Genomic DNA, 27,309 nt, shown 5'->3' with positions numbered 1-27,309 from the left:
TGGGGTTTTAAGTAATTTTCTAGCAAAACAATACTATTTTTTACATGTCGGAGTAAAATCTTATTAAATCTTATGAGCTTTATATGAATGTTTTCTGATCCTGTGTTTGTTACATTACAGTATTGCTCCTTTCTCCTTGTTATAGATGCTCAGAGATACAGACCAATCCCATCTGTCTCATACAATGGTCCCCCCCCCCCCAATACCCCCCCCCCCCATCTCAAGATGGTCCAGCAGCTGGAGACAACATTGCCAGAGGGAGAGGAGAAGAACTGGGAAATTTGAATGAAGCCCTGCGTGCTGATTGGCCCGAGGAGGAGGACCCTTCATTCCGGATTGGAGCTTCAGTTTTAAAAAGAAAAATAAACAAAAACATCAAAATGTGTCCAGCTGAGAGGATAACGTCCTCATGAAAGGGGAACAGAAATTGTTACACGGAAAGGAAATGATTTACTGACTTGGATTTTTAAAAGGAACCATCTAATATTCATTCTGAATTGTCTCATCAAAAAAAAAAAAGATAAAAAGATAAAGTTCAAAACACATTTATTTGTGTTGTATGTATGTCTATATATAAATATAAATATATAGAGATATCTCTCTCTCTCTCTCTCTCTCTCTCTCTCTCTCTCTCTCTCTCTCTCTCTATCTATCTATCTATCTATCTATCTATATATATTTTTTATTATTATTAGTTTTTATTATTATTTTTTAATATACAAATCTTTAAACAAAAAATAAACAAATAAATATACATTGTATTTTTTGGTAATTATATTTTTATTAAGAAAGAATAAGCACATTTTACACAATATAATACTGTTTTTAACTTACATAATCAGTTCACTTTAAAAAGAAAGATATTACATATACACACATATATATATATATATATATATATATATATATATATATATATATATATATATATATATATATATATATATATATATATATATATATATTGTTTTTTTTTTTTTTTCAAATTTGTATATAAAAATATTAATAATAATAAAAAAAAAAAAAATATATATATATATATATATATATATATATATATGTATATATATATTTTATTATTAATATTTTTATATACAAATTTATATATATTTTATTATTATTAATATTTTTATATACAAATTTGTAAACAAAAAAAAAACAATATATATATTTTTTTGTTTAAAGATTTGTATATTAAAATTTAATAATAAAAACTAATAATAATAAAAAATATATATATATATATATAGAGAGAGATATCTCAATATATTTATATTTATATATAGACATACATACAACACAAATAAATGTGTTTTGAACTTTATCCTTTTTTTTTTTTTCTTTTGATGAGACAATTCAGAATGAATATTAGATGGTTCCATTTAAAAATCCAAGTCAGTAAATCATTTCCTTTCCGTGTAACAATTTCTGTTCCCCTTTCATGAGGACGTTATCCTCTCAGCTGGACACATTTTGATGTTTTTGTTTATTTTTATTTTTAAAAGTGATGCTCCAATCCGGAAAGAAGGGTCCTCCTCCTCGGGCCAATCAGCACGCAGGGCTTCATTCAAATCTCCCAGTTCTTCTCCTCTCCCTCTGGCAATGTTGTCTCCAGCTGCTGGACCATCTTGAGATGAGGGGGGGGGGGGTATTTTTTTTATATTTTTATTGTTTTTTTAATGCACATAACATTAATGTAACTTAATTCATTACATTTATAATTAAAACACAATAAAACATTTTTTTTTTAGGTTTCTGAAAAATGTGAAAGTAATGCACAAAACCAATCCATATACTGTGTGTATATATATATATATATATATATATATATATATATATATATATATATATATAGGCCCGGATTCACAAAGCACTTACGCCGACGTATAACAAGTTAACAAGTTACGCTGACGTAAGTGCAAATGTGCGCCGTCGTATCTGTGCGCCAGACCCACAAAGAGATATGCGCCTAAAACCAGGCTACACCCGCCGACGTATCTTGCTTACGCCGGTGTAGAGTGGGCGCACATTTAGGCTGGGTGCATGGTGTCGCTCCCATTGATTAGCTATTCAAACATGCAAATGAGGGAAATACTGCGATTCACAAACCTGTGTGCGCCCGACGCAGGCTACGCGAGGTGCGCGTAAGTTGTACGTCCGGCGTAAAGTTATTCCCCATAAAGGAGGCGCAACCCAGCAGCAGACATGCAAAGGTCTGCACCAGGGAACACAAGCCGGCGTGTTTTACGTTGGACGTGTGTCTGGCTGGGCGTAGGTTACGTTCACGCCGTACGCAGTGATCCGGCGTAGTTTAGGCAGTTGTTCCGACGTGGTTGTGAGCAGGCGCAGAGGGATGCGTCCACGTCACGGCGCATGCACAGTTCGTAATGCGTATCTGTCTGGCGCTCGGCCCATCATTTGCATGGGGTCACACCCACTTCCAACTACCCTGGTCTACGCCTTCGAATCCTACGCCACGCTGGCGCAGCGTTGGGAGCACTGGCTTGCTGAATGCAGTGCTTGCCTCTCCGCGCTGTGTCGGCGTGGCGTACGGCGTTTGCGTTACGGCGGCGTAATGTGCGCCCACCTCTCTGTGAATCTGGGCCATATTTTTTTATATATGTATATATATATATTTATATTATTTATATAAGAAATAATAAGAGCATTTTATACAATATAATACCGTATCAAATGACATCATCAGTTCATCAATAAAGATATTATATAGCATATCGCAAAACATATAATTTAAACGGATAAACAAGGAAACAGGCATGAACATCACTTCTCTTGGGGTGCATCGGTATTTTGTTTTTATCTGTACAGAATGCAGAAAACTATTTCCTGTATAGGAGGAAATCTATTTCTTAATTAATTATTAATTAATTAAATCCATTAAGAGGGGAAAGAGGATTATAAAAAAAGAAAGAATAATAATAATATTAATTAAAAAAAAATTAGTCCATCATAAATGTATTTGTGTTTATTTATTTTCTTTAAATTTATGCTGTTTTATGTATTTATTCTATTTTTTGTTGTTTTATTTTATTTTATTCATTGTGTCTACCACAGTAGAAATGGCTTCATGTCACTTGAATTTTGAATTTGTATTTAAAATTCATTGTATTTTTTGGTAATTATATTTTTATTAAGAAAGAATAAGAGCATTTTACACAATATAATACCGTTTAAAATTACATCAGATATTACATAGCATATCACAAAACATATCATATTAAAATTAGGATTGTAAAAGACTTTCACAACCCTATTTTACAATTTATAGGGATGAGGTGTCGGATCCAAAAGAGGACACACCAATCACTCTCACTTACTCTCTCATATAATATTAAAAGATAAACAGGAAAAGAGGCATGCACATCACTTCTCTTGGGGCGTATCAGTATTTACTTTTATCTGTACAGAAATAACTATTTCTTGTATAAGAGGAAATTCATTATTAATTCATTAATTGATTCCATTAAGAGGGGAAATAGGATTAAAAAATAATAAAAATAAAAATAGCCCATCATAAATTAATTTGTGTTTATTAAATTTTTTGATTATGCTGTTCTTTGTATTTATTCTATTTTCTGTTATTTTATTTCATTTTACTCATCATGACTACCAATAGAAATTACTTTATATCACTTGAAGTTTGAATTTGTATTTAAAATTCATTGTATTTTTTGGTAATTATATTTTTTATTAAGAAAGAATAAGAGCATTTTTCACAATATAGTACAGTTTAAAATGACATCATCAGTTCACTTAAAAAAAAAAAAAAAAAAAAGATATTACATAGCATATCGCAAAACATATGGGGCCAGATCCACAGTGAGAGTACGCCGGCGTATCTACTGATACGCCGGCGTACTTTCAAATTTCCCGCGTCGTATCTTTAGTTTGAATCCTAAAACCAAGATACGACGGCTTCTGGCTTCGATCCGACAGGTGTACGGCTTCGTACGCCTTCGGATCGTAGGTGTAATACTTCGGCGCCCGCTGGGTGGAGTTTGCGTCGTTTTCCGCGTCGGGTATGCTAATTAGCTTTTTCCGGCGATCCACGAAGGTACGCGCGGCCGTCGCATTCTAGCTGCTGTTTTGTGGCGTATAGATAGACTTGCTCCGTGAATAGTAAAGGACGTTACGCACATCGAAGTTCAAAAAATGACGTCGGTGCGACGTCATTTCGCGCAAAGCACGGCGGGAAATTTCAAAACGGAGCATGCGCATTTCAATCGGCGCGGGGACGCGCTTCATTTAAATGAATCACGCCCCCTACCCGCCCAATTTGAAATACGCCCCGAGAAATACACTACGCCGCCGTAACTTACGGCACAAAATCTTCCTGAATTCGGAATTCCGCCAGGTAAGATACAGAGGCGTAGCGTATCTCTGATACGATGCGCCAGGGCAATTCTTTGTGAATCTGGCCCATAATATTAAAAGATAAACAGGTAAAGAGGCATGAACATTACTTCTCTTGGGGCGTATCAGTATTTACTTTTATCTGTACAGAATAACTATTTCTTGTATAAGAGAAAAATGAATTATTAATTCATTAATTGATTCCATTAAGAGGGGAAACAGGATTAAAAAAATAAAATAAATAATAATAATAAAAATAGCCCATCATAAAGAAATGTGTGTTTATTTATTTTTTTATTTATGCTGTTCTATGTATTTATTCTATTTTCTGTTATTTTATTTCATTTTATTCATCATAAAAACCAATAGAAATTTCTTTATGTCACTTGAATTTTGAATTTGTATTTAAAATTATTATTATTTTTTTTTTTTTGGTAATTATATTTTTATTAAGACATTTTTATTAAGAAAGAATAAGAGCATTTTACACAATACAACATTGAGTGGCCGCATATATGTAGGCAATCAGCATCCAGGGGTTAAATATGACCTCCAGCCTTCCCTTTAGTATTGCACAGTTGGACAGGTTCCTCTCCTGGACTGAAATGGCCTACTCTGCTTTCACTGCACACTGTGAGCTTCTCACAATGTGCATTAGAAGCTGCAAGTGAGATAGAAAACCTGTCTCGTTTCCTGGGCTGGAGGACATCTAACGTCATCTAGCGCTTTTCTCCCCAGCATGACTATCCCCGGCCCGCCCCCTTTCATTCATAGGATTTCAGTAATGGTTACCATGGAGGCTCAGCATGTGGTTATTACCTAGGATGGTCTGTATGCAAATTCTGTAAGGCCACATTTATGCATACGCTTGGCGGGAAGGGGTTAATTAAATCTGTAGAGCTGGACCGAACATCCCCCCCCCCCCAGTTCAATTTGAGCCAGAACTAAACGTTTGGACCTGAACGGCGAACCCTATTAAAGTCTATGGGACCTGACTTTAAAAAAAAAAAAAAAAAGTTACAATTTTGAAGGCTTATATGCAAGTTATTGGCCATAAAAAATGGTATGGGGGGGGGGGGGGTCTGGGTACTATCCTGGGGGGCATATGTATCAATGCAAAAAAAGTTTTAAAAAATTTATTTTTTTCAGGAACAGTGATTTAAATAATAAAGTGCAACAATAAAAATGAAAAATTCCTTTAAATACAGTGCCTGGGGGTCCCCTTAGTCTTTCTGTAAAGTGGCACATATGTACCATGTATAGAACCTGCTGCAGCAAAACTGACATATATGTATATATAAAAAAAAAAATAATTGCCGGCAATACAAAAATGTGAAAAAAAAGGGTAGATCCTTTCTCAGTCTCAAGATGAAAAGTTACTCAGACAAAGCAAGCTATGATTATTATTATGAATAACAATATTACTATAGTAGGGATTGCCATGAGCTAATCATCACATTTCTACTGAAATTGTTTTTTCTGTAAATTAAGAACATTATTATTATTATTAATATTATTATTATTATTATTATTATTATTATTATTGTTGTAGGGATTGTCATCCCAATTCAAAAATGTTGAATAGTTTTTATTTTTGTTATTATGATCATTATTATTATTATTATTATTATTATTATTATTATTATTATTATTATTATCTGCTTAATTTACAGGAAAAAAAAACATGTGATAATGATCTGGTGACAATACCTACTATAATAATAATAATAATAATAATAATAATATATAAATAATAATAATGTGCTTAATTTAGGGAAAAACTATTTCAGAATTTAGTGATGATTATCTGATGACAATCCCTACTATAATAATATTAATAACAATAAAAATAATAATAATATAAATATATAAATAATAATAACACTAATAATAATAATAATAATAATAATAATAATAATAATGTGCTTAATTTACAGAAAAAACAATTTCAGTAGAAATGTGATGATTAGCTGATGGCAATCCCTACTATAATAATAATAATAATAATAATAATAATAATAATAATAATGTGCTTAATTACAATAATTATCTATGATGATGACTTATATGCAAGTTATTGGCCATAAAAAGGGTATTGGGGGGGTCTGGGTACTACCCTGGGAATATGTATTAATGCAAAGCAAGTTTTAAAAAATTCCTTTTTTTCAGGAACAGTGATTTAAATAATAAGTGCAACAATAAAAATGAAAAATTCCTTTAAATATAGTGCCTGGGGGTCCCCTTAGTCTGTAAAGTGGCACATATGTACCATGTATAGAACCTGCTGCAGCAAAATGGACATATATATATATATGTATATGTCTCAGTCTCAAGATAAAAAGTTACTCAGACAAAGCAAGCAATGATTATTATTATGAATAACAATATTACTATAGTAGGGATTGCCATCAGCTAATCATCACATTTCTACTGAAATAGTTTTTTCTGTAAATTAAGAACATTTTTATTATTATTATTATTATTATTATTAGTATTAGTATTATTATAGTAGGGATTGTCATCACAATTCAAAAATTTGGAATAGTTTTTATTTTTGTTATTATTATCATTAATATTATTATTATTATTATTATTATTATTATTATTATTATTATCTGCTTAATTTACAGAAAAAATAACAACAACAATAATAATTATAATAATAATACTATGCGTATTGCTTAATTTACAGAAAAAAATAATTGAGAAATGTGATAAATGTGATAATTATCTGGTGACAATACCTACAATAATAATAATATATAAATAATAATAATAATAATAATAATAATAATAATAATAATAATAATGTGCTTAATTTAGAGAAAAACTATTTCAGAATTTAGGAATGTGATGATTATCTGCTGACAATCCCTACTATAATAATAATAATAATAATAATGTGCTTAATTTACAGAAAAACTATTTCAGAATTCCTACTATAATAATAATAATAATATGTTTAATTTACAGAAAAATTATTTCAGAATTTAGAAATGTGATGATTATCTGACACCCATCCCTACTCATATATCGGACAATACACGTGACGGCAGATGCATTGCACTGATGCCCACCATCTCTCTGGCATCCAATGAAGAGTCCGGCTCGGGGGCTCCATGTGCTGCTGAGATTAAAGGGAACAGCTTGTCATCTGTCACCCCCCATCCATAATATCACATGGAGAGAACGCCGAGCATTGTCACCGGCGTCAGGCTCTTCTTTTCAATACAAATTAGCCCTCTTGAGATCAGCTGAGGCCCCAGCAGGTGGCTGCAAGGCAAATGCCGGCGGAGGATTCGAGAATTTGAACCTAGCACTGTTCTCTGATTGGTTGCAGAGACATTTCAAAAAAGGCCAAGGAAAAATCCAAGGAAAATGCCAATCTCTACTTACTGACCAGCCTGCGACCGACCAAAGTGACCCGTCTAACAATGTGAGATCGGGGGGGGTTTAGTCTGCACACATTTGCACATACATGCGTAAGCTACACACCCCGGCAAGGCCCCCTGTCACCTGTAGTCCCCACCTCTGACTTAGAAGAGGCTCCACAGGGGAAGCGCATGTATTCTGATGGGATAGATGAGGGGCAGATGGGCTAGAGGGAGCAAACCCCCCCTTTATGGTACAAGGACACACTGAACACCCAGCACCTTTAAGGAGGTATGTTCTCCCTCCAGCCCATCTGCCAGAGGCGTCGGGAGGGGGGGGGCTGGACCCCTGAACGGGTCCGTGAAAATCCCCGGGTCTCAGGAATGCACCGTCCAATTGTTAGCCCCGAGCGCCGCCGAGCGGGGACCGATCTGATCCTGAGCGCCGCCGAGTGCAGCCAAGTGACATAGTAGGTCCCGCCTTCTGGAGCCTGCAGCACCTATGATGGACGTCCCACTGGTCCAATGCCGGGACCGTCCATTATAGGCGCTGCAGGCTCCAGAGGGCGGGAATTACAATACCGATGCGCCACATCACTGTGAGATGCCCGCTCGGGTGGGCGGCTCTCCTCTCCTCCTCTGGCTGCCTGCTGTGACACATGATGGGAGCGCCGCACACTGCGCACTATGGCTGAGGCTGAACTGCAGGACACGTGAAGTCTGTCTTACGGTCAGGTAGGTCAGGGTATGTCAGGTAGGTGAGGTCAGTGTATGTATGTCAGGTAGGTAGGTCAGTGTATGTCAGGTAGGTGAGGTCAGTGTATGTCAGGTATGTGAGGTCAGTGTATGTATGTCAGGTAGGTCAGTATATGTCAGGTAGGTGAGGTCAGTATATGTCAGGTAGGTCAGTGTATGTATGTCAGGTAGGTCAGTGAATGTATGTCAGGTAGGTCAGTGTATGTCAGGTAGGTGAGGTCAGTGTATGTCAGGTAGGTCAGTGTATGTATGTCAGGTAGGTCAGTGTATGTCAGGTAGGTGAGGTCAGTGTATGTCAGGTAGGTCAGTTTATTTATGTCAGGTAGGTCAGTGTATGTCAGGTAGTTCAGTGTATGTCAGGTAGGTCAATGTATGTATGTCAGGTAGGTCAGTTTATTTAAGTCAGGTAGGTCAGTGTATGTCAGGTAGGTCAATGTATGTATGTCAGGTAGGTGAGGTCAGGTAGGTGAGGTCAGTGTATGTCAGGTAGGTCAGTGTATGTCAGGTAGGTGAGGTCAGTGTATGTATGTCAGGTAGGTCAGTTTATTTATGTCAGGTAGGTCAGTGTATGTCAGGTAGGTCAGTGTAGGTATGTCTTTACTGTCAGTGTATGTCAGGTAGGTGAGGTCAGGTAGGTCAGTGTATGTCAGGTAGGTGAGGTCAGGTAGGTCAGTGTATGTCAGGTAGTCAGTGTATGTCAGGTAGGTCAGTGTATGTCAGGTAGGTCAGTGTATGTCAGGTAGGTCAGTTTATTTATGTCAGGTAGGTCAGTGTATGTCAGGTAGGTCAGTGTAGGTATGTCTTTACTGTCAGTATGTATGTCAGGTAGGTGAGGTCAGGTAGGTCAGTGTGTGGTCATCATTGATGGGCACTGGAAAGCCCGGCAGCAACCAGCAAGTAAGCTTAGACTCCGACATACAACCCCACCGCCCAGCCAAAAATCCACTCCAGACCCCCCCCCCCGGTGCCGGCCTCGGACTTTGGGCAGAAGCCCCTGGTCTTTTTGCCACCCAGCAATGCCCCTGACATCTGCCCTTCATCTATCCCATCAGAACACATGCACTTCTCCTGTGGAGCCTCTTATAAGTCAGAGGTGGAGACTACAGGTGACAGGGGGGCCTTGCCGGGGTGTGTAGCTTACGCATGTATGTGCAAATGTGTGCAGACTAAACCCCCCCCCCCCCCTGTTCTCACATTGTTAGACGGGTCAATTTGGTCGGTTGCAGGTAAGTAGAGATTGGAATTTTCCTTGGAATTTTCCTTGGTCTTTTTTGAAACGGCTCTGCAACCAATCAGAGAACAGTGCTAGGTTCAAATTCTCGAATCCTCCGCCGGCATTTGCCTTGCAGCCACCTGCTGGGGCCTCAGCTGATCTCAAGAGGGCTAATTTGTATTGAAAAGAAGAGCCTGACGCCGGTGACAATGCTCGGCGTTCTCTCCATGTGATATTATGGATGGGGGGGGTGACAGATGACAAGCTGATTCACAAACAAGATACGACGGCTTTTGGCTAAGATCCGACAGGCTTACGGCTTCGTACGCCTCCGGATCTTAGGCTGCAATACTTCGGCCACCGCTGGGTGGAGTTTGCGTCGTTTTCCAGCGTCGGGTATGCAAATTAGCATTTACAGCGATCCACGAACCTACTCGCGTGCGTAACGTCGTTTTTTCCCGCTTTTTCATTGCTTAACTTTACACCAGCCATGTTAAAGTATGGCCGTCGTTCCCGCTTCGAATTTGAAATTATATTTTTTTTCGGCGTAAGTACGGCGTAAGTACGTTACGCACGTCGCCATTCACAAACACGTCAGGGTGCCGTATTTTCGCGCAAAGCGTGGCGGGGAATTTCCAAACGGAGCATGCGCAGAACGTTCGGCGCGGCAGCGCGCATAATTTAAATGGTGCCCGCCCCATTTGAATTAGGCGGGCTTGCGCCGGACGCCTTTACGTGACACCGCCGTAAGTTTACACGCAAGTGCTTAGTGAATCAGGCACTCGCGATGAAAACTTGCGGCGGTGTAACGTATAGACGATACGTTACGCCGCCGCAGTTATCTGTGAATCTGGCCCTATGTCTTTGTATCTTTGTTGCAGTGTAAATTGTATCCTCCAGATTCAAACAAAACAAAAACAAACAAAAAAAAAATCTCTTGTGTGTACATATATATAAACTCTGGTCCCTACCTGTGCATGCAAAAAAAAAAAAAAAAAACGATATATATATTTTTTCCATTCAAAGTCTAATCCTCTACATTTAAAAAAAATATAAAAAAATGCAGAACAAAAATACTTTGGTATACTGTATCTCTGTATCTCTGTATCTTTGTTACAGTGTAAATGTTACCCTCCAGATTCAAACAAAACAAAAACAAACAAAAAATTAAATAAAAAATCAGTGTCACTTGTAACTACATGCAAAAAATTCTTTCTCTTCTTCTTGTGTGTGTGTATATATATATATATATATATATACACACACACAAGAAGAAGAGATTTTTTTTTTGTTTTTGTTTTTGTTTTGTTTGAATCTGGAGGAAAACATTTAGACTGTAACAAAGATAAAAAGATACACTATACCAAATTATTTTTTTCTGCATTTCTCTTTTTATTCCTTGGAATATAGAGGATTAGACTTTGAATTTAATATATATATATTGAATGTACGCACAGTAAGGAATAAAGTTGTTGTTGTTGTTGTTGTTTTATTTTGAAAGTATATATATATATATATATATATATATATATATATATATATATATATATATATATATATATAATGTGTATATGTATATATGTATGTGTATATATATATATATATATATATATATATATATATATATATATATATATATATATATCAACTTTGGTCGCTACTGTGCGTGCATTAAAAAAAAAAAAACAATTGGCCAGATTCACAGACCAAGTACGCCGGAGTATCTGCTGATACTCCGGCGTACTTTCAAATTTGCCGCGTCGTATCTTAATTTGTAATTCACAAACAAAGATACGTCGGCTTTTGGCTAAGATCCGACAGGCGTACGGCTTAGGATGCAATACTTCGGCCGCAGCTGGGTGGAGTTCGCGTAGTTTTCCAGCGTCGGGTATGCAAATTAGCTTTTACGGCGATCCACGAAAGGAACGCGCGTTCGTTACGTCGTCGCTAGTCGGTTTTTCGTGTTGCAAAGTTACGGCTGCTTTTTCATGGCTTAATTTTAGACCAGCCATGTTAAAGTATGGCCGTCGTTCCCGCGTCAAATTTCAAATGTATTTATTTTTTGCGTAAGTCGTCCGGGAATACGAAAGTACGTTACGCACGTCGCCATTCAAAACATTACGTCGGGCGACGTCATTTTGCGCAAAGCACGGCGGGAAATTTCACACAAGTGCTTTGTGAATCAAGCACTTACGAGGAAAACTTGCGGCGGAGTAACGTAAAGGACATACGTTACGCCGCCGCAATTCTTTCTGAATCTGGCCCAATATATATATTTTTTACATTCAAAGTCTAATCCTCTACATTTAAAAAAAAAATGCAGAAAAAAATACTTTGGTATACTGTATCTTTGTATCTTTGTATCTTTGTTACAGTGTAAATGTCACCCTCCAGATTCAAACAAAACAAAAACAAACAAAAACTGTCGGGATTTGAAAAGGCCCCACGTGACAGATTTGTAACGTGCACGCAGAGAAGAAAGGTCCTGCCCTCTGGGACCGATGTTGGAAATCATAGAACCCTTTTTCCATTCTCCACCTAGAGGCCATCTGTCCCTATTAGCCCCGGAAGAGGCCTGACGCCTGCCGGCTTTTAGGACCTTTGTGTTGTGGGGTAATTAACAAGAGAAGGGGGGGGGGGGCGAGAGTGACAGGTGACTCCTCGAATTGACTTTGTGTCGTGTGGGAGGTCAATGCCCGCTGAACATTGTGGGCGCACCCTGCCATGTCACGCCGTAATGAGCCGCGGGGAGGGAAGGAGTTTGATGTGAAGGGCTCTGACAATACAAATTTGTTTTCTTTTGAAAATAATGAGCTTCCAGAGGGGAGGAGAGGCCGCGTGATGATAAAAGATGTGGAAGTGGGCGCCGCTTTGCTGTAAGAAATATTCATTTCCACAGAACCGGCGCGGAAGCTAAACACACATATCAGTTTGTTTCGCTTGTTTCCTGGAGGGATCTATTTGTCAGAAAAATAAAAGCGGGGAGTAATCTGAATAAAGGATGTCATGATAACTCAAACAACATTAATCCTTCCATAAACAATACCTTGGTGGGGCGCGTTCTTTTTATAGCAGACATGAAAGATTTGGCGAAGGAACAGTCGCCGTTCCCGGAGTTGGCGGCGGCAAGAAGAGGTATGAAAGTTTCTACCGCGCCGCCTCGTGTCACCTGGAATATTCCCCATGGGGGGGGGGGGGAAAGATGGAGGGAGACACATAGGCCCAGATTCACAGAAAGCAGGGCGCACATTACGCCGCCGTAGAGCAAACACTGTACGCTACGCCAACGCAGCGCAGAGAGGCAAGCATTGCATTCAGCAAGCCAGTGCTCCCAACGCTGCGCCAGCGTGGCGTGGGTTTCTAAGGCGCACGTCGGCGTAGGTGGAAGTGGGCGTGAAACCATGCAAATGAGGCGTGACCCCATGCAAATGATGGGCCGAGCGCCAGACAGGTACGTATCACGAACTGCGCATGCGGCGTGACGAGGACGCAAGCACAGCACCCCCCATGCGCCTGCTCACAACCACACCGGCACAACTGCCTAAGCTACGCCGGATCACTGCGTACGCCGTGAACATAACGTACGCCCAGCCAGACACACGTCCAACGCACAATACGCCGGCTTGTGTTCCCTGGTGCAGACCTGAGCATGTCTGTTGCCGGGTTGCACCTCATTTATGGGGAATAACATTACGCCGGACGTACAACTTATGCGCATCTCGCGTAGCATGTGCCGGGGACACGCACGTTCCTGTTATCCTCTATTGTCTCTTCTCCTCAACCCTTCATCTCCTGCCCCTTACTCCCCCATGGCTCTGTTATCCTGTCTGGTCCTCTCCTTTCTTCTCCTTTCCTTTTTTCTGCTCTCCCCTATTATCCTCTCTTGTCTCTTCTCAACCCTTCTTCTCCTGCCCCCTACTCGCCCCAAGGTTCTGCTCTACTGTCTGGTCCTCTCCTTTCCTTTATTCTTCTCTCCCCTATTAACCTCTCTTGTCTCTGCTCCTCAACCCATTTTCTACTGCCCCTTACTCCCCTCCTCCTGTGCTCTCCGGTCTGGTCCTCTCCTCTTCTTTCTTCTCTCCTCTCCTCTGTTTTGTTCTCCCCTATTAATCCTCTCTTGTCCATTCTCCTCAACCATTCTTCTTCTGCCCCTTACTCCCTCATGGCTCTGCTCTACTGTCAGGTCCTCTCCTCTATTCTGCTCTCCCCTATTATCCTCTCTTGTCTCTTCTCCTCAACCCTTCTTCTCCTGCCCCCTACTCGCCCAAGGCTCTGCTCTACTGTCTGGTCCTCTCATTTCCTTTATTCTGCTCTCCCCTATTAACCTCACTTGTCTCTGCTCTTCAACCCATTTTCTACTGCACCCTACTCCGCTATACCTCTGCTCTCCTGTCTGGTCCTCTCCTCTTCTTTCTTCTCCTCTCCTCTGTTCTGCTCTCCCCTATTATCCTCTCTTGACTATTCTCCTCAATCATTCTTCTCCTGCCCCTTACTTCCCCCCACCTCTGCTCTCCTGTCTGGTCCTCTCTTCTTCTTTCTTCTCCTCTGTTCTGCTCCCCCCTATTATCCTCTCGTGTCTCTTCTCCTCAACACTTATTCTCCTGCCCCCACCTCCTATCCACCTCTTCTCTCCTGTCTGTTCCTCTCCTCTTCTTTCTTCTCCTCTCCTCTATTCTGCTCTCCCCTATTATCCTTTCTTGTCTCTTCTCCTCAACCCTTCTTCTCCTGCCCCCACCTCCTATCCCCCTTTGTCTCATGTCTGTTCCTCTCCTCTTCTTTCTTCTCTTCTCCTCTACTCTGCTCTCCCCCATTATCCTCTCTTGTCTCTTCTCCTCAACCCTTCATCTCCTGCCCCTTACTCCCCCATGGCTCTGTTATCCTGTCTGGTCCTCTCCTTTCTTCTCCTTTCCTTTATTCTGCTCTCCCCTATTATCCTCTCTTGTCTCTTCTCAACCCTTCTTCTCCTGCCCCCTACTCGCCCAAGTTTCTGCTCTACTGTCTGGTCATCTCCTTTCCTTTATTCTGCTCTCCCCTATTAACTTTGCTTGTCTCTGCTCCTCAACCCAATATTCTACTGCCCCTTACTCCCTCCTGCTCTGCTCTCCTGTCTGATCCTCTCCTATTCTTTCTTCTCCTCTCCTCTATTCTGCTCTCCCCAATTATCCTCTTTTGTCTCTTCTCAACAATTCTTCTCCTGCCCCCTACTACCATACATCTCTGTTCTCCTGTCTGGTCCTCTCCTTTCTTCTCCTCTCCTCTATTATCCTTGCTTGTCTCTTCTCCTCAACCATTCTTCTCCTGCCCCCTGCTTCCCTACGTCTCTGCTCTCCTGTCTGGTCCTCTCCTCTTCTATATTCTGCTCTCCTCTATCTATCTATCTATCTATCTATCTATCTATCTATCTATCTATCTTCCTTCCTTTCTTGATGATCTAATATCTATCTATCTATCTATCCACCCATCCATCTATCCAGTCTTCTTTCTTGAGTATCTATCTATCTATCTATCTATCTATCTATCTATCTATCTATCTATCTATCTATCTACCTACCTACCTTCCTTCCAGCCTCTGGTTCTACAGTTCAAGGTATCCCATACTCCCCATCACTATCCAAGTTCCTGTTCAATTAAAGAACCCCTAGATAATCCTTGATCCTTGAGCCTTCCTTTCTGGAATATCTATCTATCTATCTATCTATCTATCTATCTATCTATCTATCTATCTATCTATCACCCATCTTTCCACCCATCCAGTCTCCACTTTCCTAATAACTTTGAGATGTTGTATTATCTTTGGTAATTTTACCGATCAGCACGATCACCTCCATGGTGTGAATTCTGTGTGTTCCATGTAATGAAGGGTGTACAGCGGCGCAGTTTGCATATGGCGGTGCGCAGCGCGGGTCAGAACTCACAGCACCGCCACTGTACAGAGAAATTATAAGGGAGAACTCAGGGCTCCCTAAGCGCGGCAACAAATATTGAAATAAAATAAAATAAATAAATACCAGATTTTTATCCGTCCCTCTTGTGTGTTTTTCACTCACAATCTTCCACAGCCCAAGGCTCTGAGAACACAGTACCTGGGCTCCAGCAAGCTCCGGAGGAGAGTCTATTGAAGCACTGAATATCAAAAGCAATTTCAGGCAAGAAACAGAATAAATCACAGGGCTGCCATTGCAATGTAGAAAACAATGCAACTGTATTAAGGTCAGAAAGCCAACTCAGTTTACCTTAAAGTGGTTGTAAACCTCAGAGATGAAATCTGAACAAAGAATATCCCTCTATAGTGTGTACTTGTCTCAGTCCAGAGCACTACGTGTTATTTATGTCTGCTGTCTCCTTCCTCTGTTATCAGCACAAGTCACTTCTGAAGAGTTTCCCTGACACCAAGAGAAAAATGGTGGCAGGGGAGGGCACAGCCTATGATTGAGAGACTCAGCCCTCCAATCTGCCCTCAGAGCTCTCCTCACCGATATAACTTCAGCTCTCCGCCCCCAGCATTTCAGAGCCTAAAGATTCTGTGTAAATTCTGCACTTTGAATGGCTGTAGGAAAGACGGCCTCTTTCTTTCCATTACTTTTCTTTTTCTTTCTATTATTTTCCTTTATTTTCCTTTCTCTTTCCTTTTTCATTCCCTTCCTTTCCTTTCCTTACCTCTTCCTTTCTTTTTCTTTTTACCTAACCCCTGTCCTTTCCTTTCCTCTTCCTTCCCATTCATTTCCTTTCCTTTTTCCTTCCCTTCCTTTCCTTTTCATTTCTTTTCCTCTTCCTTTACCTTTAATTTCCCCTTTCCCTTTCCTCTTTCTTTCCATTACTTTCTTCTTACTTTCTATTCTTTTCCTTTATTTTCCTTTCTCTTTCCTTTCCTTTTTCGTTCCCTTTCTTTCCTTTCCTCTTCATTTCCTTTCCTTACCTCTTTCTTTATTTTCCTTTGTCTTTCCTTTCCTTTCCTTTCCTCATCCTTGACCTTTCCTGTCTTTTTTCCTTTCCTTTCCTTTCCTTTCCTTTCCTTTCCTCATCCTTGACCTTTCCTGTCCTTTCCTTTCCTTTCCTTTCCTCATCCTTGACCTTTCCTGTCTTTTCCTTTCCTTTCCTTTCCTTTCCTTTCCTCATCCTTGACCTTTCCTGTCCTTTCCTTTCCTTTCCTTTCATTTCCTTTCCTTTCCTCATCCTTGACCTTTCCTGTCCTTTCCTTTCCTTTCCTTTCCTCATCCTTGACCTTTCCTGTCTTTTCCTTTCCTTTCCTTTCCTTTCCTCATCCTTGACCTTTCCTGTCCTTTCCTTTCCTTTCCTTTCATTTCCTTTCCTTTCCTCATCATTGACCTTTCCTGTCCTTTCCTTTCCTTTCCTTTCCTTTCCTTTCCTTTCCACATCCTTGACCTTTCCTGTCCTTTCCTTTCCTCTTCCTTACCTTTCATTTCCTTTCCCTTTTGTTTCTCCTTTCCCTTTCCTCTTTATTTCCATTCCTTTCCTTTTTCTTCCATGACCATCCTCTTTCTTTCTATTATTTTCCTTTATTTTCCTTTCGCTTTCCTTTCCTTTTCTCTTTCTTTCCTTTGTTTTCTCTTCCGCTTTCTTTTCCTTTCTTTTTTTTTTTTTACCCTTTTCCCTTTCCTTTTCTCTTTCCCTTTCCTTCCATTTGTTATATAAATATACACAAAAATAAAAATCCCATGGAGATCCTGCCATGAAAGTGCTTGTTCAGGCTCATTTAGGCAGGCATGGTCCACCACTGACACCATCAGGAATCCAACACTGGAGTGAGTGTTAAAGTGGATGTAAACCCTCCATACACCCAGTGAAATGAACAGCCTCAGATGATACAGTGGGATTGTCATGATCGCTACCGTGCCAAACAGACAGCGAGGCGTGGTCACGCCCCAAGTGGCTCTGGGTGGGATTGAACCCAGGACTTCTCCATTAGCTGCTCCAGGTCTTTGCCTCTGAGCCACTTCTCAAGATGATATTCTGCTTGCTGTCCGTCAGAGCCTGGTTCTGAACTATGTGCTGATTGCCTGTCTCTGGATCTCCCTACAATCTGCACCTGCCTATCCTGGTCCAGCTGAGGCAGGTTTCCTAATCAACCAGGGTATAAAGCCCTGCCTCGCTATGAGGGAGGTGTCAGTTAATTGTTCTCTGATGGTCCTGTTTGTGCCAACGGATCCTGTGTTCCTGTGGTTGTCTTCGGCCTACAAGACTGACCCCGGCTTCTGACCCTTTTGGCTTATGTACCCTGCAATGCTGCTGTCTCCTGCCCTTTGACCCCGGCCTGTACTTTCGGATTTTCCCTGCCTTCTCCAGCCCTTGACCCACGGCTTGTGCCCCGGACTTGTCTTTGCTTCCTGTCTGCAACCCTGAACTTTCCGTCAGTAGTTACCTGACTCTCTCTGGAATCCTGGACCACGGCTATACTTCGACTATCCTTGGCAAATCCCTATCAAGCCCCCGTGCACAGACTCACAGCCCAGGTAGTGTCTTACCTTATTACTGTGGGCTGTGTGTATTTGTAAGGGTGAGCATACAAACCTGCAAAATGGACTCCACTCAAGGTAAGCCCTTTCAGAGATGAACCAAATCTCACTACATAAGTTTTACATGTATATCTGCTGTCTTCACATTTATATACTGTTTAGAAAGTTCAGATCGTGTTAGGAAATGTTCTCTTCCTGTTTAACACAGAGTGTGATGTCTGGACATACAGCCAGGATAGCTAAAATTGCTGATTGGAAGAAAGGCACACACCCCTGTGATAGAGTTGATAAAATGAATATTTTGGCCCGGATTCTCGTACGAGTTACGCCGGCGTATCTCCATATACGCCGTCGTAACTCTGAGTCCGAGCCGTCGTATCTATGCGCCTGATTCTTAGAATCAGTTACGCATAGATTTGTATTAGATCCGACCGGCCTAAGTCTCTTACGCCGTCGTATCTTAACTGCATATTTACGCTGGCCGCTAGGGGCGTGTACGCTGATTTACGGCTAGAAATATGTAAATCAGCTAGATACGCAAATTCACGAACGTACGCCCGGCCGACGCAGTACAGATACGCCGTTTACGTTAGGCTTTTCCCGGCGTAAACTTACCCCTGCTATATGCGGCATACCAATGTTAAGTATGGATGTCGTTCCCGCGTCTAATTTAAATTTTTTTACGTCGTTTGCGAATAGGGCTGGGCGTCATTTACGTTCACTTCAAAAGCATTGTCTTCTTGCGGGTTAATTTGGAGCATGCGCACTGGGATACTTTCACGGACGGCGTATGCGCCGTTTTGTAAAAAGCGTCATTTACGTGGGGTCACATAAACTTTACATAACACACGCCCACATCTACCACATTTGAATTAGGCTGGCTTACGCCAGCCTATTTACGCTACGCCGCCGCAACTTTCGTTTGAGAATACGGCACTTGCCTGTAAAAGTTGCGGAGCCATAACGTAAATAGGATACGTTACGCCCGCACAAAGATACGCCATTCTACGTGAATCCGGGCCTTTGTGTTTATGTTATCTTTCTCCTAACCACTCAAATATTGCTTTCCTTTTTTTATTTTATTTCTTTTATTTCTTGAGATCTCAGTATTCTGTGACAAGACAGTATTATTTTCCTTGAATGAAAGTCATGACAGAGTTAAAATCCTCCCAGAGTAAGAATGAAAGCCATATGTTTCCTTCACTACTCCTTCCCCTCCCATCGACCAAAAGGATATGGCGAATGAAAGTCCTGGAATGTTCGCCTTGTGGCAAGGAGGAGATGTAACGAGAGAACACCATATGTGGATGAGCCAATCAGATACACCCATATATGATGATGCTTGCTTATGTCACCTTGGCTATAAAAAGCTGTAACTTGACTAAAGCCTTTCTCTTTGCTGTTGGAAGACGATGGAGCCTGTAGTCTGAATTATTGTCTGCTGTCTGCATGCTCACATCGTCATGAATTTGGCTCAGCGGCAGAATAGAACATGTATCCTGGAATTGAGCCAGGGAGAATCCATTACACCCCCCTCTCCACAAAGGCCTCGTACACACGACCGAGGAACTCAACTTAATGAAACATCGTTTTCCTCGACAAGTTCCTTGTCAGGCTTGTCGAGAATCTTGACAAGCTTGCTTTGCTTACACACTGTCAAGACCAAATCTCGTCGTTCTCAAACGCGGTGACGTACAACACGTTCAACGGCACTATAAAGGGGAAGTTGGATTCCACTGGCGCCACCCTTGGGGCTGCTTTTGCTAATCTCATGTTACTGCGTGTTAAGTAAAGTTTGGTGAGAGACGATTCGCGCTTTTCAGTCTGTTACAGCGTGACGAATGTGCTATCTCCATTACAAACGCTACTTTTACCGAAAGGAGCGCTCCCGTCTCATACTTTATTCTGAGCATGCGCGGGTTTCTAAGCATACACACGAACGTGTTTCTCGTCATAAAACCAGCCCAACGAGAAACACGACGAGGAAATTGAGACTCCCGACGGGGAAAAAAAGAACTTGTTCTCTTTTTTTTCTCGTCGAGTTCCACAGTTCTCGACGAAAAACATACACACAAGCGTTTTCCTCGGCAAAAAAGCTCTGCCACCAAGTTTCTTCTGTCGAGGAAAACGGTCGTGTGTACGAGGCCTCAGAGGTGTTTTGTAACAGTTTATATGAGAAAGTAGTGCAGCGCAATGTTACAATAAAAAGTGCAATAACACAATAATTATATTGATAGCAAATTATTAGTGATAATGCATATAGAAAAGTCCAGATAGTGAAAAAAATTCCAAAGGAACAGTGTGACAACCACTCCAAAATCTTCACCGGTGGCTTTAAACTTCAAATACAGTGATCCCTCCACCGTTAAGAATGGCTACTCTCACCTTAGGGTATGGACCCCTGTTTTACCAGTCAGTCATACCAGCAGTAATCAATAAACAGATTGGTGCGATGTGTGAATGGCAAACTTCTTAAGCTCAGGAGCATTGGGATCATAAACAAGAGAAAAAACAGATATAAGTGCTCTCTGTTTTAAAAATCGGCTTAAATTTATTAACCACTTAAGCCCCGGACCAAAATGCAGCTAAAGGCCCAGGCCAGGCTTTGCGATTCGGCACTGCGTCGCTTTAACAGACAATTGTGCGGCGTGGCTCCCAAACAAAATTGGCGTCCTTTTTTTCCCCACAAATAGAGCTTTCTTTTGGTGGTATTTGATCACCTCTGCGGTTTTTATATTTTGCGCTATAAACAAAAATAGAGCGACAGTTTTTAAAAAAATGAATATTTTTTACTTTTTTCTATAATAAATATACCCCAAAAATATATAAAAAAAAAAAAATTTCCCCTCAGTTTAGGCCGATACGTATTCTTCTACATATTTTTGGTAAAAAAAAATCGCAATAAGCGTTTATCGGTTGGTTTGTGCAAAATTTATAGCGTTTACAAAATAGGGGATAGTTTTATTGCATTTTTATTATTATTATTTTTTTTACTACTAATGGCGGCGATCAGCGATTTTTTTTTTTCATGACTGCGACATTATGGCGGACTCTTCGGACAATTTTGACACATTTTTGGGACCATTGTCATTTTCACAGCAAAAAATGCATTTAAATTGCATTGTTTATTGTGAAATTGACAGTTGCAGTTTGGGAGTTAACCACAGGGGGCGCTGAAGGAGTTATGTTTCACCTAGTGTGTGTTTACAACTGTAGGGGGGTGTGGCTGTAGGTCTGACGTCATCGATTGTGTCTCCCTATAAAAGGGATCACTCGATCGATGCAGCCGCCACAGTGAAGCACGGGGAAGCCGTGTTTACATACGGCTCTCCCCGTTCTTCAGCTCCGGGGAGCGTTCGCGAGGGGGGTGGCTAGAAACAAATAGCCGCCCCCTCATCCCAGATCGCTCCCACGGAAGAACCGACCGCCGCATGTACCGGGGGGGGGGGGGGTCCCAATCGGACCCTCGACCCGCGGAAAGGCAGGGACGTACATGTACGCCCATCTGCCTGTACGTGCCATTCTGTGAACGTATATGTACATGCGGCGGTCGTTAAGTGGTTAAAAAGGCATAACAGGCTACTCACATTAGCCCGAATGGTAAACGGCAGAAAGAAATACACACAGCGGGTGTTTTCACAGAGATGGCAGCGAGCGACTTCAGGCTCTTTCCCCCGTACGCGTTAGGTTGTAGCAACTTCCTCAGCTGTGTTTTGTAGCAGGGCCAGCTGCCTGCTATTCTATTTATAGCACCTCCCCTGACAACAGGCTGCTTTTATCTGATGTGTCGGAGAACTTGTCAGGAGTTATCTGGCTGTAAAGAGAGATAACAAAACACTGCAGATATTGGTGCCCATCTCAAATTTCATGTATCGGGTTTACAAAGATAAACTGCTTTTTTTTATGACAAAATTAATAAATAAAATGTTGATTGTTTATGATATACAGTGCTTTAGTAAATTTAAAGTAAGGGTTTAAAGATCTACCCGACAGCACTACAAAACACGTTTCAGTGGCAGATGTGATGGCAAAAGTCCATTGTTAGCACAAGATTTTCCAATTTCTCACAAAAGGCTGAAAATCAGAAATAATTATAGTATTGGGCCTAGTAGGCCAACTCAAGTGTCTTACCTTGATTTTTTTTTCTCTCTCTTTGTTCGCTGTCTGAAAAGGTTCTTGATTAGCAGTCAGTGAGAATTGTTGATTTGTAAGACATGTGAAAGGTCATGCCGTGTTGCAGTTATTTATGAAGGTCCAGCGATTATAACCCGCGCTGGAGGGGACGCAACGTTCGAGCTGTCCGTCACCGGAGCACAAAGGCCTTCCGAAAATCAATCATACATTTCAAACACATTTCAAACTAATTTGGTTGTTGTGAAGAATTAGAGAGAAGATGGCCAACGGAACGGAACGCTGGCTATGCCTTCAGGAATCAGAGAACAGCTTTGTGAGTTTGTAATTGGTTACCGTAGATAGCCGAAAGTTTTTTTTGTGGGCAACTGACCACCACATCTCTTGTTGGACGTCCCATTTCAAAATCATGAGCATTGATATTTAGTTGTCCCCCCTTGCAGTCAGGGCCGGATTCCAGACAAGGCCAACAAGGCCAGGCCTCGGGGGCGGCCTGGGTGCAGGGGCGCCACTGTGGCTGAGAGGAGAGGACACTTTCACCACTTTCACTTTCGGGAGCTCCCCCCTGTCATGTCACGGATGGTGCTTCTTGTAACGGACATATGCATGCTGCCGGGACAGTTATAATCTCATGCAGGGAGGACTACAAGGAACTGCATGGCTTGTCACAATTGGATGTACCACATTGTATTCTGAGCTCAAAGGGTTAATTGGACAAGTCTCTTTCATTGCTGAATGCTAATGTTCCCTTCGCATAGCTAATGAACTCTCTCTTGTGTAGGTAACAGCCCCCCTGTGAGGTGTATGCTGATGGGGATTATGTGTGAGTGATAATTGTTTTAAAGGTTAATTGAATTCTATTGAGAAAGGAATGTGCCTGGCCAGGAAATGTTAAGTGGTTTGCGGTGCCGAAGCGGCTAGAGACTGGTCAAGTGATTAATTCAAGGAGATGTCATTGTTTCAGGGGGTCTGTGTTGAAGCCCCCTACTGGGTGAAGGGGGGGGGGGCGGAAACTGTCATTGTTCTTGTAACAGTTGTAAGCAGATATAAGCAGGTGAAATATGCCAAATAAAGTCAGTTTGCTTGACCCTTCAAACGTAGCCCGTCTCGTTTCTTGGAAGGGCGTTCGATGGGATATACCGGCGGTACCTGCATATCGCAGCTTGCCAGGGAAAAGGACGTCTCCAACGGCTGATACCCCTCACTACCAGTGGGTAGCCGTTACACTTCTCAATGCAATTTTCAGCAGCAGCACCCCCCCCCCCCGCCTCTCAATGTCAGCACCCCCCCTCTTCTCAGTGTCCTGCCAAAAAAGTCCCCCAGCGGATAATGTCCTCCCTGTACTGCGGGGGCGTCATTGAAGGACCCGGCCTTGGGGTGGCAATGGGAGTAAATCCGGGCCTGCTTGCAGTTACAACTATGGTTTTAACTTGATACCTGGGTCCTTTTAAGTCTCAATTCCTTTGCTTCAAGCCGTAATGAAGGAAGTTTTTGTGTCCCCAAAATGGTGTATTGTGGACCAATTACATTTTTCTTCACCTCATGTTTTGTCTCCCATTTGTGTATGATTGCGTCTCTTAAATTAGGCGGTCGCCTAAGGCCTTGCACTCATTAGGGCCATGCGGCCGCCTTATTTGCCTGTGATCAATACTAATGTCGGCATCATCAGATCTCTGTATTACCCCTCTCTCATTTACTTTATCCCAGAAGTTTCTCACCAGGCTACATTAGTACCAGATGTGGTCTATAGTCCCCCCTTTCGACCTTGCATCGCCAACAAATATCTGTTTGTCCACCTATATATTTTATTTAACGCTACTGGGCTCCAATACCATCTCATTGCTATTTTATAGTTTTTCTTGGTATTTGTTTGCTGTATGTGTTTTATGAATTATTGAAAATATTTTCTCCCATTCTTTCTCTTCAATTTGAAGACTTTCTTGTTTGCCCTTCTCCTACTAGTTTTTATGTTTAGTTACAGTATATACTTGAGTATAAGCCAACCCGAATATAAGGCGAGGCACCTAATTTTACCACGAAAACTGGGAAAACTCGAGTATAAGCCTAGGGTGTCCATCTGCATGCCTCACTGTGCCCATGCCTCACTGTGCCCATGCCTCACTGTGTCCATGCCTCACTGTGTCCATGCCTCACTGTGTCCATGCCGCACTGTTCCCATGCCTCACTGTGTCCATGACTAGACTGACGTTTAACATGGAAGTCTATGGAAGGGGTGCCTGGCTTTGAAAAATCAGTGCTCCCCAGCCATAGGTCCCCGAGACAACAAACTTTGCACACTTATAGAGGGGTTCCGGGTCCAGGGGACCTACGACCGGCCAGTACTGGGTAGCCAAAATCACTGGAGAAATGACCGTTTTAACATGGGAGTCTATGGAAGGGGTGCCCGGCTGTAAACTTTGCACACTTATAGAGAAAGAGTGGGGCTACATGTGTGCCAAGTTTGGGATCCAGGGGACCTATGGCCGGCTGGTACCGGGTCCCCAAAGTTCAGGAGATCAGGTGAAAAATGATGACTCGAGTATAACCTGAGGGGGGGCATTTTCAGCACCAAAAAATGTGCTGAAAAACTCGGCTTATACTCGAGTATATACGGTAAGTTCTCTTTATGTGAGGCCATACTCCAAAAAAAATGCTGCTAGTAAGTTGGAATGTTGCACAGGAAAAATCTTCTTAAAGTCTCTACCCAAAACTTATTTTTTTTAGTTTTGGATGGAGTGTGGAACAGGGCCGTCTTAATAGCACCTTGGGCCCCTGGGCAAAGTAATGCTCTGGGGCCCCTACAATGATGACAGTGCAGGTAAACAGACATCAAGTAGGTAGGAGGCAGACTGCCCCCCCTGTGTATCTATCACTCTCAGTTCTATCATGAGGCCCCCAATTTCGGGACAGGGTGGGCTCAAGGACCAGCTGCTTTGGGCAAAGTGCAGGGGCCCCCCATGCAGCTGGGGCCCCTGGGCAGTGCCCAGGTGTGCCCTCTCATTAAGACAGCCCTGGTGTGGAAGGGTAGAGCCTTCTGTCTGGATTTTATTACTGTATGTGTCTCCACCAGGGTAGATTCGTCATCGCTATTTTTCCTGGTGACCATTGTCACAGCATAGAAAATTAGGGAAAATCTTAAAGTAGTATTAGATCCTCAGCATGTGTTATCTTAAAGGGGAGGTTCACCCTAAAAATGACTTTCTAGTATTACATTGGCCCCCCACATTACAATACAATTATGCCTATTATGTTTTTTTTTGTGCTGTACATACCTTGATACAGCATATTCACCCGTGGCTTCCAGGTTGCGAGTCCCGCGGGAGTGGGCGTTCCTAACATGCTGTTGATTGACGTGATGACAAAAAACGAGCTCCCCCCCCCCGTCGCGTAAGCTGCGTCACGATTGGCGAAAGGAGCGGAACGGCGAGTCGGCGCTATACTGCGCCTGGGCACCGCCGTTCAGCTCCTTTCGCCAATCGTGACGCAGCTTACGCGACGGGGGGAGCTCGTTTTTTGTCAATCAACAGCATGTTAGGAACGCCCACTCCCGCGGGACTCGCAACCTGGAAGCCATGGGTGAATATGCTGTATCAAGGTATGTACAGCACAAAAAAAAACATAATAGGCTTAATTGTATTGTAATGTGGGGGGCCAATGTAAAAGTTGACCTGCCCCCCCCCCCCCACTACCCCCACAACTTCCACTGTGCGTGTAGATACACCCATTGCAAGCCAAGATACTCAAAGTGGCCTAAGAGTTTTGAGTTCCTTACATCAGAGGACAGGGATCACCGCCGGAGAATCAGAGGACAGGGATCACCGCCGGAGAATCAGAGGACAGGGATTACCGCCGGAGAATCAGAGGACAGGGATCACCGCCGGAGATTTAGAGGACAGGGATCACCGCCGGAGAATCAGAGGACAGGGATCACCGCCGGAGAATCAGAGGACAGGGATCACCCCTGACAGGTCACTTGGCAGAGCTCCTTTCCCATCCCCGCACTGTATACAGCTCCTCCTCCCCCCTCCCACACTACACAGGGCTGAAATCATATTCCTTTACACACAGTCTGTCAGCCTTCACAGGGTGTATTTGGCTTTGCCGTTCTGACCTGTGAAATTCTCTGGTCAGGACGGCAGTGTAGTTGCAATAGGCAGATACACCCGGTGCAGATCGTGGCTGTTGCAAAGGAATGTGATTTCGACCCTGCGGAGGAGGGGCAGTATAGAGTGCTGTAATGGGAAAGGAGCACAGCAGCGGGGCATAGCATCCTGGGCGGAGGGGTGGTCAGGAGGCTTTGGGGGGGGGTGTGCAACTTAGATCCGGGGGGAAAAGCCATGTGACATAAAATCTGGAGCCTGCAGATCCTCAGGGGGCTTTAAGGGATTTGTTTTAGCAATTTCTGAAGGTGTCTGTCAGTGTTGGCAGGTGTCGGGGCAATGTCACCTCCCAGAGGTGTGTGTCTTCTCCCCAGTTCTCAGGGAAGTGGGGTAAGCGGACATCCTTGGGTGGGAGGGTACAGAGAATCTCAGCTGGTGACTAGGAAACACAGAGCGGACTGACAACTCATGGAGCCCCCGGGCAATAGGAGATTATGGGGCCCCCAGGCTATAGGAGATTATGGGGCCCCCAGGCAATAAATTATGGGGCCACACAGTATACACACACACACATACAGTATATACACACACAGTATACACACACACACACATACAGTATATACACACCTAGTATATACATACACACCCTGAAAAGGTACTGGAGAGGCGGGTCACTATAATCTTGGTATTTTTAGACCAAAAGGATGTCAGTAAGGGACATTTCAGGGACAGATGTAATAAAACTCAAATTTTTACATACTGTCACTGGTTTTACTGAGGCTGGCAACACTGATGGGTCCCCTAGTGGCATGGGGCCCTCGGGAAGTGCCCGAGAGCCCGAATGGTCAGTCCGCCCCTGGTCCCATTGTGGCTGTAGGACGGCACTCTCC

Source organism: Rana temporaria, chromosome 9 (genome assembly GCF_905171775.1).
Source record: "Rana temporaria chromosome 9, aRanTem1.1, whole genome shotgun sequence".
NCBI lineage: Eukaryota > Metazoa > Chordata > Amphibia > Anura > Ranidae > Rana > Rana temporaria.
Note: the sequence above shows the minus strand (reverse complement) of the source record.